Source organism: Helianthus annuus, chromosome 14 (assembly GCF_002127325.2).
Source record: "Helianthus annuus cultivar XRQ/B chromosome 14, HanXRQr2.0-SUNRISE, whole genome shotgun sequence".
NCBI classification, from domain to species: domain Eukaryota; kingdom Viridiplantae; phylum Streptophyta; class Magnoliopsida; order Asterales; family Asteraceae; genus Helianthus; species Helianthus annuus.
In genome coordinates, this window is record NC_035446.2 from 131,622,213 (window position 1) to 131,633,515 (window position 11,303).

Genomic DNA, 11,303 nt, shown 5'->3' on the forward strand with positions numbered 1-11,303 from the left:
TGTCCAGAACCTTAACCGACCCAGAAACCAGATACGCAATCATGGAAAAGCTTGTCCTTGCATTGATTCACGCGTCAAGAAGGCTGCGCCGATATTTCGCCAATCACGTCATCCACGTGTTAACAAATTACAATATTGGGAATATCCTAGCAAGGCCGGAAATATCAGGAAGGTTGGCCAAATGGGCGATAGAGCTAGGGGGACACAACGTAGTCTTCAGACCACGACCGTCGATCAAAGGCCAAGTTTTGGCAGACTTCATGACGGAAGTCCCGGATGACAAAGACAGAGAGTGTAAGGCGATGGAGAAAGCGGAGAAAAAACAAACCGAAGAGCCATGGCTGCTGTATACAGACGGTGCATCCAACGAAGATGGGGCAGGCGCGGGGCTACGGCTAGTAAGCCCTGACAAACACGAGTTCACTTACGCCATACGCCTAGACTTCAAGAGCACAAATAACGAGGCAGAGTACGAAGCCTTTCTGGCCGGCTTGCGTTTGGCAATCAAAATGGGAGTCCGACACATTGAGGCACATGTGGACTCCATGTTAGTAGCAGGCCAAATCAATGGTCAATACGAAGCCAAGGGCGACATAATGGCACTCTATCTCAACCAAGCAAAGACGTTGCTGCAAACCTTCTATTCTTACAAGGTGCACCACATAAACCGCAGTGAAAACAAGCCGGCAGACGCCTTAAGCAAGCTTGCGTCGACAAGTTTCCAGCACCTAGCCAAAGACGTACGCATAGAAGTTTTAAGCAACCCGTCTGTTCCACTCAGAGAAGTCAGCGTCATCCAAACAGGAACCACGTCCTGGATGACACCCATAATCATGTACTTACAGTCCGGGATACTTCCAGAAAATAAAGCTGAGGCGCGGAAAATCCAGTATAAATCAGAACATTATCAGATGGCAGACGGGATACTGTACCGAAAGTCATATCTCGGCCCGCTGCTAAGATGTGTTGACGCCGACGACGCAAATTATCTGATCCGGGAAGTACATGAAGGCATCTGCGGCATCCACGCCGGGCCGCGCATGGTAGTGGCAAAAGTAATGAACGCCGGTTACTACTGGCCCGGAATGCACCTCGATGCCGTGAAGGAATTAAGAAAGTGCAGCGGCTGCCAACGGCATGCACCAAAAACCATGCGTCCAAAAAACGAGTTGGTGCCAGTAACAACCGCATGGCCCTTTCAGCAATGGGGCATAGACATGGTGGGCCCTTTCCCAGAAGCTCCGGGGGCAGTCAAGTTCATCATCGTCGCGGTCGATTACTTCACCAAGTGGGTGGAAGCAAAAGCACTTGCGTCAACCACATCGGCAGTCGTTAAACGATTCATCTGGGAACAAATCATATGCCGGTTCGGCCTGCCACTCCGAATCATCACCGACAATGGTACAAACTTTGCAGCAGATGATCTCGAACGATGGTTCAAGGAACTAAACATTGAACATACCTTCTCGTCGGTCGCACATCCGCAAGGGAATGGTCAAGTTGAAGCGGTCAACAAGAGCATCGTCGATGGCATCAAAGCGAGGCTCGGTGAAAAAAGACGAGGGTGGGTCGATGAGCTACCAAGCATATTATGGGCCCATAGAACAATGCCCAAAACAAGCAATGGAGAAACACCTTTCAGCTTGGTCTATGGGTCCGAGGCTGTGATCCCAGCAGAAATCGGGCTTCCATCTCCAAGAATGCTCTCCATGAATCTGATCAATAACGAAGAAGAAAGGAGGATCGACCTGGACCTCCTAGAAGAACGAAGGGAGATGGCTGCAATCAATGAAGCCAAATACAAATCAAAGCTTGAAAAGTATTACAACTCCCGAGTCCGGATCTGCACCTTCAACCCAGGCGATTATGTCTTAAGGGACAATGAAGCGTCCAACGCAGAAAAACCAGGGAAACTGGCTCCCAAATGGGAAGGCCCATACATCATTGATGAGGTCCTCGGCAAGGGAGCATACAAGCTACGCACCATGAACGACAAAGAGGTTCCACGAACCTGGAATGCCCAACAGTTACGAAAATGCTACATATAAACATGTAATCGTATAGGGCGAATCGCCGACACATTTACTTAATACAAGAAGTGTTTGGATACCTTTATTTCACGCAAATTTTTTGTCACAACTGCATTTATTACTTCGGGCGTACGCGAAAACATCAATGGCTCGACCATAGGAAACGTTGTAGACCTCCAAGGCTCGTCACAACCAAGTGAACAGCCGGGTCAGAAACACAACCAAAGCCTACAAAACGCCAAAAAACATAACTTCGTGCCCACATAAACACGAAAATATCGATAGCAAGGCAACTAAACATTGTAATGCTCCCAAGGCTGTGATCCCAGCTGAGCTCACACAATAACCTGCAACTCGATCACTTCGTACGTCACATGCAAGCGCGCATACTTAAACGACAGAATAAAAAACGTTGTAGTAACACAACATCACCTGTCAGCGCCATCATTCATTCGTGACACCTAATCAAAGTAATTAAACATGCACATATTATGACGATTCCAAAATTTGCATAACCATAATCAAAGTAACACCATATCTGTCGAATACACAACACCACAGGTAAGAAATTTCAAATTGTCTCAAAAACAATCATTACAAACCCATCCAGGGCCATGCACGGCACGCAGGCCGGAAGCAACCTATCAAGTATGGCTGGAGCCAGCACCTCCAGCAGCATCATCGCCTTCTTCTCCTAAGGCTTTTTTCAACAAAGCCACCCCATTCGCTTTATGAGCCAACTTACCAGCGGCTCGAACAACAGCAAAATCCAGCATCGAAAATTCTCGGCGCTTAGCAGCATAAGCACCTTCACAATCCTCTTTAAACAACTCAAAGTGGTAATCCTTCTCATTGTTTACAGCGGCACACCTGCCTTCAGCATACCCATTCTTGCGGCCACTATTATAGCATGCCCCACCCAACTCAAACATGTAGCGGGCAAGCTCAGGAGAATGCAAGATACGATCATCAAGCTGCATGAAAAACAAGGTCGAGCAAGATAGCAGAAATAAATACACAAAAGTAAAAATAAAAAGGAAGACAACAACAGAGCAAGCAAAAAACATTACCAATGGAACGCCACGGGATAGCAACCACCTACTATCAGCTGAGGCTTCCTCAGCAAGTAGCTCAGACGCACGGCACTCAGCCGTCTTCTCATCAAGAAGACGCTGAGCAGCCTCACATTCCGAAGCCTTCTCCTACACAAGAAGCTCCAGCTTATCGATCCGCGCAACATACTCCTTCTCCTTCTTCTCCGCAGCAAGACGCGCCTGATGAGCCTCTTCAGCAAGGGCCGTCTTCTCACCAGACAGCCGCACAATAGCATCACGCTGCGACTATATCTCCGTATTCGTACGAGCACATGCGGATTCCCAATCCTTTTGTTTTTGCTCATTCAACTGCTTTTGCTCTTCGAGCTTCCGTTCAGCCTCAGTAACCCGCCATTGCAAACCTTTTTGCTCTGCGTTAAATTTTTCTTTCTCTTCAGAAAACGCCTTCTTAGCCTCTTCAAACGCCATAGTTTCTTCTCCCATAGATCGCCATTCGCGAAGAATCTCCTGAGAAGTGGCAAAGAAGTTAACCCCAGCCGTAACATGATCATCTATAAGGGCAAAGCGGCTGCGGTTTTTCTGAAACATTCTCTCGGCAGGAGGAAGGGATAAAGAGAAAAACTCCTGACAATTCTGCAAGTCAGTCATGCGAGAACCCTGAGTAAGGCTCCAACGAGGAACATGAGGCATATCATCGCAAGCCGGATTGCCCCATGAATCATCAGGAACACGTTCAAAGTGCGAGTCCCGCACGGTGCCAGAAGTAGCCCCACCCCCACCAGGAGGACGTTTTGTGTAAATGGTTTGTTGCGGAGTAGTCTCACTAGACTCCATCTCCACCTCAACACCTTTACCCTTATCGACTCCAGCAACATCACCTCCGGCACCGTCGCCTCCAGCAGCGTCACCTCCCTCAAAAATACCTTCAAAAAGCCCTTCACCGCCCCTCACAGTGGCATCAGCACCATCTCGAGGAGGAGTCAAGCCAACAGTCCTCGAAGGAGGAGAAGTAGGTGGAGTAATATGAGAAATATCCACCGGTCGCGGCTTCTTGCTAGTCTTGGTTGCTGCCATAAAACTACAATTAATAAAAAGAACCAAAGAAAAGATACCAGAAACATACACGGAAACTCAGTTACCAGGGCGAGGAGCAAAAGCAGCAAATATCTCCTCCAACAAGTTCCCTCGACCCCCACTAAACACACCTCGACCCCCACTAAACACACCCAAATCAACTTCAGATTCAGAAGCATCCTTTTGAAGCTTAGCCCTCTTGGCCGCAAGAAGGGCAGCAGCTTGTTCATCAAGATGACGCTTATGATCATCAAGAGCTTTCTTCTTCATATGCTCAGTCAACGTGGCCTTATCATCAGGATCTGACCCCTGACGCACCTCCCCAGGTCCTAGGCCAGACAATGTATCAGACACTACCACATAATCTAGATATGGAAGAGTAGAAGGTTGCTTACGAGAAGATCCAGCAGCTCCGCTTTCTTTCTTCTCTTCCCTCTTTCCAGACCTATCAGCCCGTGCCTTCTTTCTCGTCTCCAACTGGGAAGACGGATCAACAGAGGCTTCCGCATCATCATCATCCTCAACAAATTCATGTACCGGCTCAGCAACACCACCAGGCGCGGTACCTGCACGCGCGGAATGAGATATTAGATCTTCAACATCCCGGTCAGAACTCCCACTAGAAAGGATAACGACTTCCTCTCGACCGGAGTCGACAAAGTCATCCCAATCATCCTCACCAAGAACTTCATTCGCGTATCTGCTCAAACTAGCGTCGGTGGGATGCAGGAAACGGTCCCGTATCTGTTCCAACCACGTTGGATTCCCATCAGCCTGGATAGCCTCAACCATGGCACCCGCTGATTTAGGGTCCAAGGCATTTAACAAACTGTAACCAACTGCAAAATGACAACAAAATAAGGACACATAGTAAACATAGAGGGAAATAACCAAAGGGTAAGACACGAAAGAACAATACATTTGCCTTTATGGCTATACGCAGGCTGACCCAGCGGATGTTTGGGCACCCATAGTAAACTCATCCCTGCACCAACCAAAGCCATCTCATCCAGTTGAGAAATCGCAGTCGGCTTAGCAGTTATCTTCCCATACCATTCTTGAGCAGCATAATCTGGCAACACATCCACTTTAGGGACCCCTTGACCCACCTGCCTATATGACATATCCGTCGGAATCACGCCACGGCGAATGTAAAAAAACTTTTGTTTCCAATCATGAATGCCCTTTATCGGCACCGAACACACCTGAGCAACTCCCATCCTAGCCTGAAAAGAGTAGAACCCGCTGGAATACGAAACGTTGTAGATAGCGTTGAACATCTCAAACGTAGGCTCAACACGATACGACCTACAGACAAATTCGAAATGGGTAATCCGAGGGAGCCCAATCGCATTTATCTGAGAAATATGGAGCCCATAACCCCTCAAAACATCAGCAGTGAACTTCGTAATCGGCAACCTAAAATTACCTTCCCGGAAAAAAGCAGCGTACAACGTGATAAAACCAGGAGGGGCATCCAATGCAGTAGATCCAGAAGGAGGGTACCGAGCCCCCCACTCAGGACGAAAGTTATGCCCCCTCACAAGCATCTGGAATTCCTCCTCCTTCCAGTTAATCACAGCCTGGTCTGGACCAGGAGGAGCCCTACCTCTATGCTTCCTTTTCTTCTGAGTTGGATTCTTATCAGCCATTATAAGGGTCAAGAAGAAGATGATTTGAGAATGTGAAAGATAGAACAAACAGGAAAAAGATAGAAAGAAATCGCACTTAGAATTCGAAAGTGAGGGAAGAAAGAGATAACCGCCCCATATTTATACCCATCGCATTTAATGCGATGGGTAGTGGAACGTCAGGGAACAGAAAAAGCGCCCAATGGATGACTGACACGTCACAGGAGAGAGAAGACGTCGGCTCGTTTTTCGGGAAGCATGGGCGACAGGGTCTGCTGATGTGACAGAAAGTCACTGCAAAAGCAACTGTTCGCCTCCGAAAAGACAGGGACGTCAGACGGTCACACCAAACACTTCCCCATAACCACCAAACTTCCAACAGAAGGAAGCACAAGAGAGCCAAAACCCATGCGGCATGCGTCCATTTGGCTCACTTTTTCAAGAGAGTCAAAACCCATGCGGCATGCGTCCATTTGGCTCATTATCTTCAAAGAGCCAAAACCCATGCGGCATGCGTCCATTTGGCTCACTTTTTCAGGAGAGTCAAAACCCATGCGGCATGCGTCCATTTGGCTCATTATTTTCAAAGAGCCAAAAACCATGCGGCATGCGTCCATTTGGCTCACTCTTTCAAAAGAGTCAAAACCCATGCGGCATGCGTCCATTTGGCTCACTCTTTCAAAAGAGTCAAAAACCATGCGGCATGCGTCCATTTGGCTCACTCTTTCAAAAGAGTCAAAACCCATGCGGCATGCGTCCATTTGGCTCACTCTTTCAAAAGAGTCAAAACCCATGCGGCATGCGTCCATTTGGCTCATTTTTTCAGAGAGTCAAAACCCATGCGGCATGCGTCCATTTGGCTCATTTTTTCAGAAGGCCAATAACCATACGGCACGCGTCCACTTGGCTCACTTTATATTCACCAACTTCAACGCGATGCATAGAAATCACAACTCTCATAAGTCCAGAATCCCTCCTAGACGATCAACTCAACTAGAAGGCACACTGGACTGGGGGGACTTGAAGAGGTATGGTCCCAATTCCCTGCCTACATGGCAGGGACCACACCACTTTTTGTGCACACAAGGCATCCATGTCACCAGAACCTTCTAGAAGCTTCCAGAAGACACCTAGGCGGTTCACAGCTGGCACCAAAGATGCTTTGCCCAACATAAAGGACAACACGTGTCACCATTGACAGAAGGCCACATAGGCCTGCGGCAATCCAGGGAGCAGGCCTGACACGACCAGTACGAGGTATCCAGCACAAGCGAATACAAGGACGCCACGTGTACCACTACACCCTTCGCGACAGAGCAGACCAAGAGGATATTCCCCTTGGTCGGACAGCTGGCGCGCACCCACAGCTGGCACAGCTGCTTCCTCCTTCTTCACCCTCCGGCTATAAATAGGACCCTTCATCATTCAGGTTCAGGATCTTGGCTCTCTTTACTCACTCTATACACACACTGTTTTATTCATCTCAGAGCAGTACTTATTCTCACGCCGGAGCCTGGTTAAGAGGGAAAACCCCCTTCCCCCTCTTAACGAGACTAACGGTGTTTACTGTTTTGCAGATCTCAGGCCTTTGATACGAGCAAGAGAAGAGGTTGAACCCCATAAGTGAAACGACCCACGTGGTTATCCTTGTGTTAACCATTGTTTCAACAGGCGTTCTTTTTTTCAGTTGTTTTCAAAAGGGCGTTTCTTATGGTGCACGTTTATGTATTAGATTTGTTAGCATATTAAGTTTTTTACATAAAACGGAAGTCCAGGCATTTACTACATATTAGATTTGTTTACATACTACATTAAACGGTAAACGGCCTACATATTAGACTTGTTTACATGCTATGGCTTTTTATACAAAATTCAAAACGGTTTCATGTGTTTTGTTTGACCCCCCATGCCTTCATTGGTGACTTGGTGCCTCAGTCAGTCGTGTCATTGACGTGCTAGTCGTGGTACACGCAAATTTAATCCAAATAACAACTATAGATAGTGGTAAGAGGGTATTGAACTCAGGGAGTATGTGGAAGGTATGTCGATTATGTAGCTTTGCACTAAAACTAATATTAAAATAAAATTGCAGAAAATAAAATTCAAGAGTTGATTGTTTTGGTTTTAATAACTAAAATTAACTAATTAAATTGCAAATCAAAGACCGTAGTTTGTAAACAGATTAGGAACAAGCGACCATCCTAAATTTCCAGTTTGCTTTGGACAATTGTGTTTAAATTCACTAGAAAGAATCACATAGACATGATTCGTGTATAATTGTTTGTTGTGATAAAAGGGAGTACTCGGATTATGACAATGCGAGGTTGTTACCCGATAACCAATTGACTAATATCCAACCCTAATCCCTCCCGTGATATCTCGATTGTCAATGACACCAAGAACGTACGGTTTAGAATATGATTATAACATCAATCAACAATTTACAAACAAACATCCACACACCATAATAAACAAACAAACATTGCAAGTCTATTATTCTAGAAATACGAATCCAAACACAAAAGTCTTAGACAAACCTTCAATTCAGGATGATCACCATAAGTTTAGCCACACATAGCTTGGTGAATCATCATAGCAACAAGTTCAATGTTCATACGGATCGAAAACACAAACAAATTGTTTTGGAAATGTTTACAACCAAGCAAGATCACCAAAATCGCCCCTAGCAAGTTCCAAAAAACGTCCAATGATGAGAATAGCCCAAAAGACACCCCAAAACCGTCTTAATGATGGCAGTTACAAACTTGATCGCAGACTCCACCGTAATTTACGGCTCCACCGTAAATTACGGTGGACATAAAACATATTACGGCACTTTGAAACTGTTTTACGGTGGAAACAAAATGAATTTCTGGTCCACCGTAAATTACGGTGGGACCGTAATTTACGGTGGCAGCCTGAATTTTGTGCTTTGTTCATCCTTTGCTCCGCATTCTCAACCCATTCGACTTAAAAGCTTCCAAAGCTGCACTTTTCCTCCATTTGAGCCGCCAAACCGTACCTGAGACATAGACAACAGTAGTTATCTAATTCAAGATAATTACACACATAAATGAGGGATAAACTTGTCTTTTAGCATTGCAAAGGGTTGTCCAATGGACCACCCGTCACATCCCCACACTTAATCGTTGCTTGTCCCAAAGCAACTCATCAAATCAGTTTCTAAACTAGTGATCAATGTAAACCAAGCAAAACAAGCAATCTTTTTACTAACCCCTTTTTTAACACCCAAAACAATGCACCCCTTTCTAAATCTCTCCTCTCGGCTACAATTGAATACTAGCAAAGATAAGCTAGACACACAATAGGCAAACGGGTGGTTGCACAATCATAGGCTTGTACCTAAATCGATTCTTCTCCTATAAGTGCCAAACATGAATGCAAATCAAAGGGACTTTCAAGGTTGTAACGTGGCTAGGTGTATGGGTAGGAAATGGGATATATATGAAGTAGCGAAAATTTGGCCCGAATAATTCAGTTTCAAGTTCGGGAGGACTCACAACCTTTTCTTCTACATCACCCATAGGTGTCATTTGTTCAATCTGCACATATATCCAGTGTTGTTTTGCTTGACGTTTTTCCAATATCGACGTCCCTGGCCTCATCTCTTTCACCTCTTTTGGTAACAAATCATATTTCCATTCCAAAAGTTCTACTCGTTCTTCCATTGACAAATGAGGTTTTGTTAATTCTTTTTCAACATGAACCATGTGTCTCTTTCTCATCATCTCGTCAAGACTTTCAGATTTATGTGACTGATAATGCAAAGTAGGTTGTTGGGTTACACATTCATAACCATACTGGTCAAATGTATACTGAGCATGATAATAATCTTGATCGTACATCTGAGGGCCTTCATATGAAAGTTGGGAATATTCATCATAATAATCACCGTAATCGTACTCCTCTTGGTAACTCATTTCCGGATCAAATGCCAAAGGTGATAGCTTGTGAGAGCTTCTAGTACGCATGCACCTGTCAATACCTGCACACTAACACACCCCGCGTAAACCAGAAAAATAACAAACTCAAAACAAGAAAAATAACACACGTTGTGCACTACTCCCCGGCAACGGCGCCAAAATTTGACGTGCTAGTCGTGGTACACGCAAATTTAATCCAAATAACAACTATAGATAGTGGTAAGAGGGTATCGAACTCAGGGAGTATGTGGAAGGTATGTCGATTATGTAGCTTTGCACTAAAACTAATATTAAACTAAAATTGCAGAAAATAAAATTCAAGAGTTGATTGTTTTGGTTTTAATAACTAAAATTAACTAACTAAATTGCAAATCAAAGACCGTAGTTTGTAAACAGATTAGGAACAAGCGACCATCCTAAATTTCCAGTTTGCTTTTGACAATTGTGTTTAAATTCACTAGAAAGAATCACATAGACATGATTCGTGTATAATTGTTTGTTGTGATAAAAGGGAACTAAGTACTCGGATTATGACAATGCGAGGTTGTTACCCGATAACCAATTGACTAATATCCAACCCTAATCCCTCCCGTGATATCTCGATTGTCAACGACACCAAGAACGTACGGTTTAGAATATGATTATAACATCAATCAACAATTTACAAACAAACATCCACACACCATAATAAACAAACAAACATGGCAAGTCTATTATTCTAGAAATACGAATCCAAACACAAAAGTCTTAGACAAACCTTCAATTCAGGATGATCACCATAAGTTTAGCCACACATAGCTTGGTGAATCATCATAGCAACAAGTTCAATGTTCATACGGATCGAAAACACAAACAAATTGTTTTGGAAATGTTTACAACCAAGCAAGATCACCAAAATCGCCCCTAGCAAGTTCCAAAAACGTCCAATGATGAGAATAGCCCAAAAGACACCCCAAAACCGTCTTAATGATGGCAGTTACAAACTTGATCGCAGACTCCACCGTAAATTACGGTGGACATAAAACGTATTACGGCACTTTGAAACTGTTTTACGGTGGAAACAAAATGAATTTCTGGTCCACCGTAAATTACGGTGGGACCTTAATTTACGGTGGCAGCCTGAATTTTGTGCTTTGTTCATCCTTTGCTCCGCATTCTCAACCCGTTCGACTTGAAAGCTTCCAAAGCTACACTTTTCCTCCATTTGAGCCGCCAAACCGTACCTGAGACATAGACAACAGTAGTTATCTAATTCAAGATAATTACACACATAAATGAGGGATAAACTTGTCTTTTAGCATTGCAAAGGGTTGTCCAATGGACCACCCGTCAGTCATCATCTCGTACTTTTTTCGACGTCATAGCTTAAGGACCTGTAGCCAATAACGGTTTAGGCGTGATGTCTAATGATAGTATAAGCATGTCCTTATAAAGATTCCAAAGGTGTGTCCATATAAAGTCAAATAAGAAGAAAAAAAGTATAATTTTCAAATCTCAGTTACTTCTAGATTCCAAAGTTGTGTCCATGGCATAGTTGGTCAAAAAGGAATAATTATTGCATTTTTCACT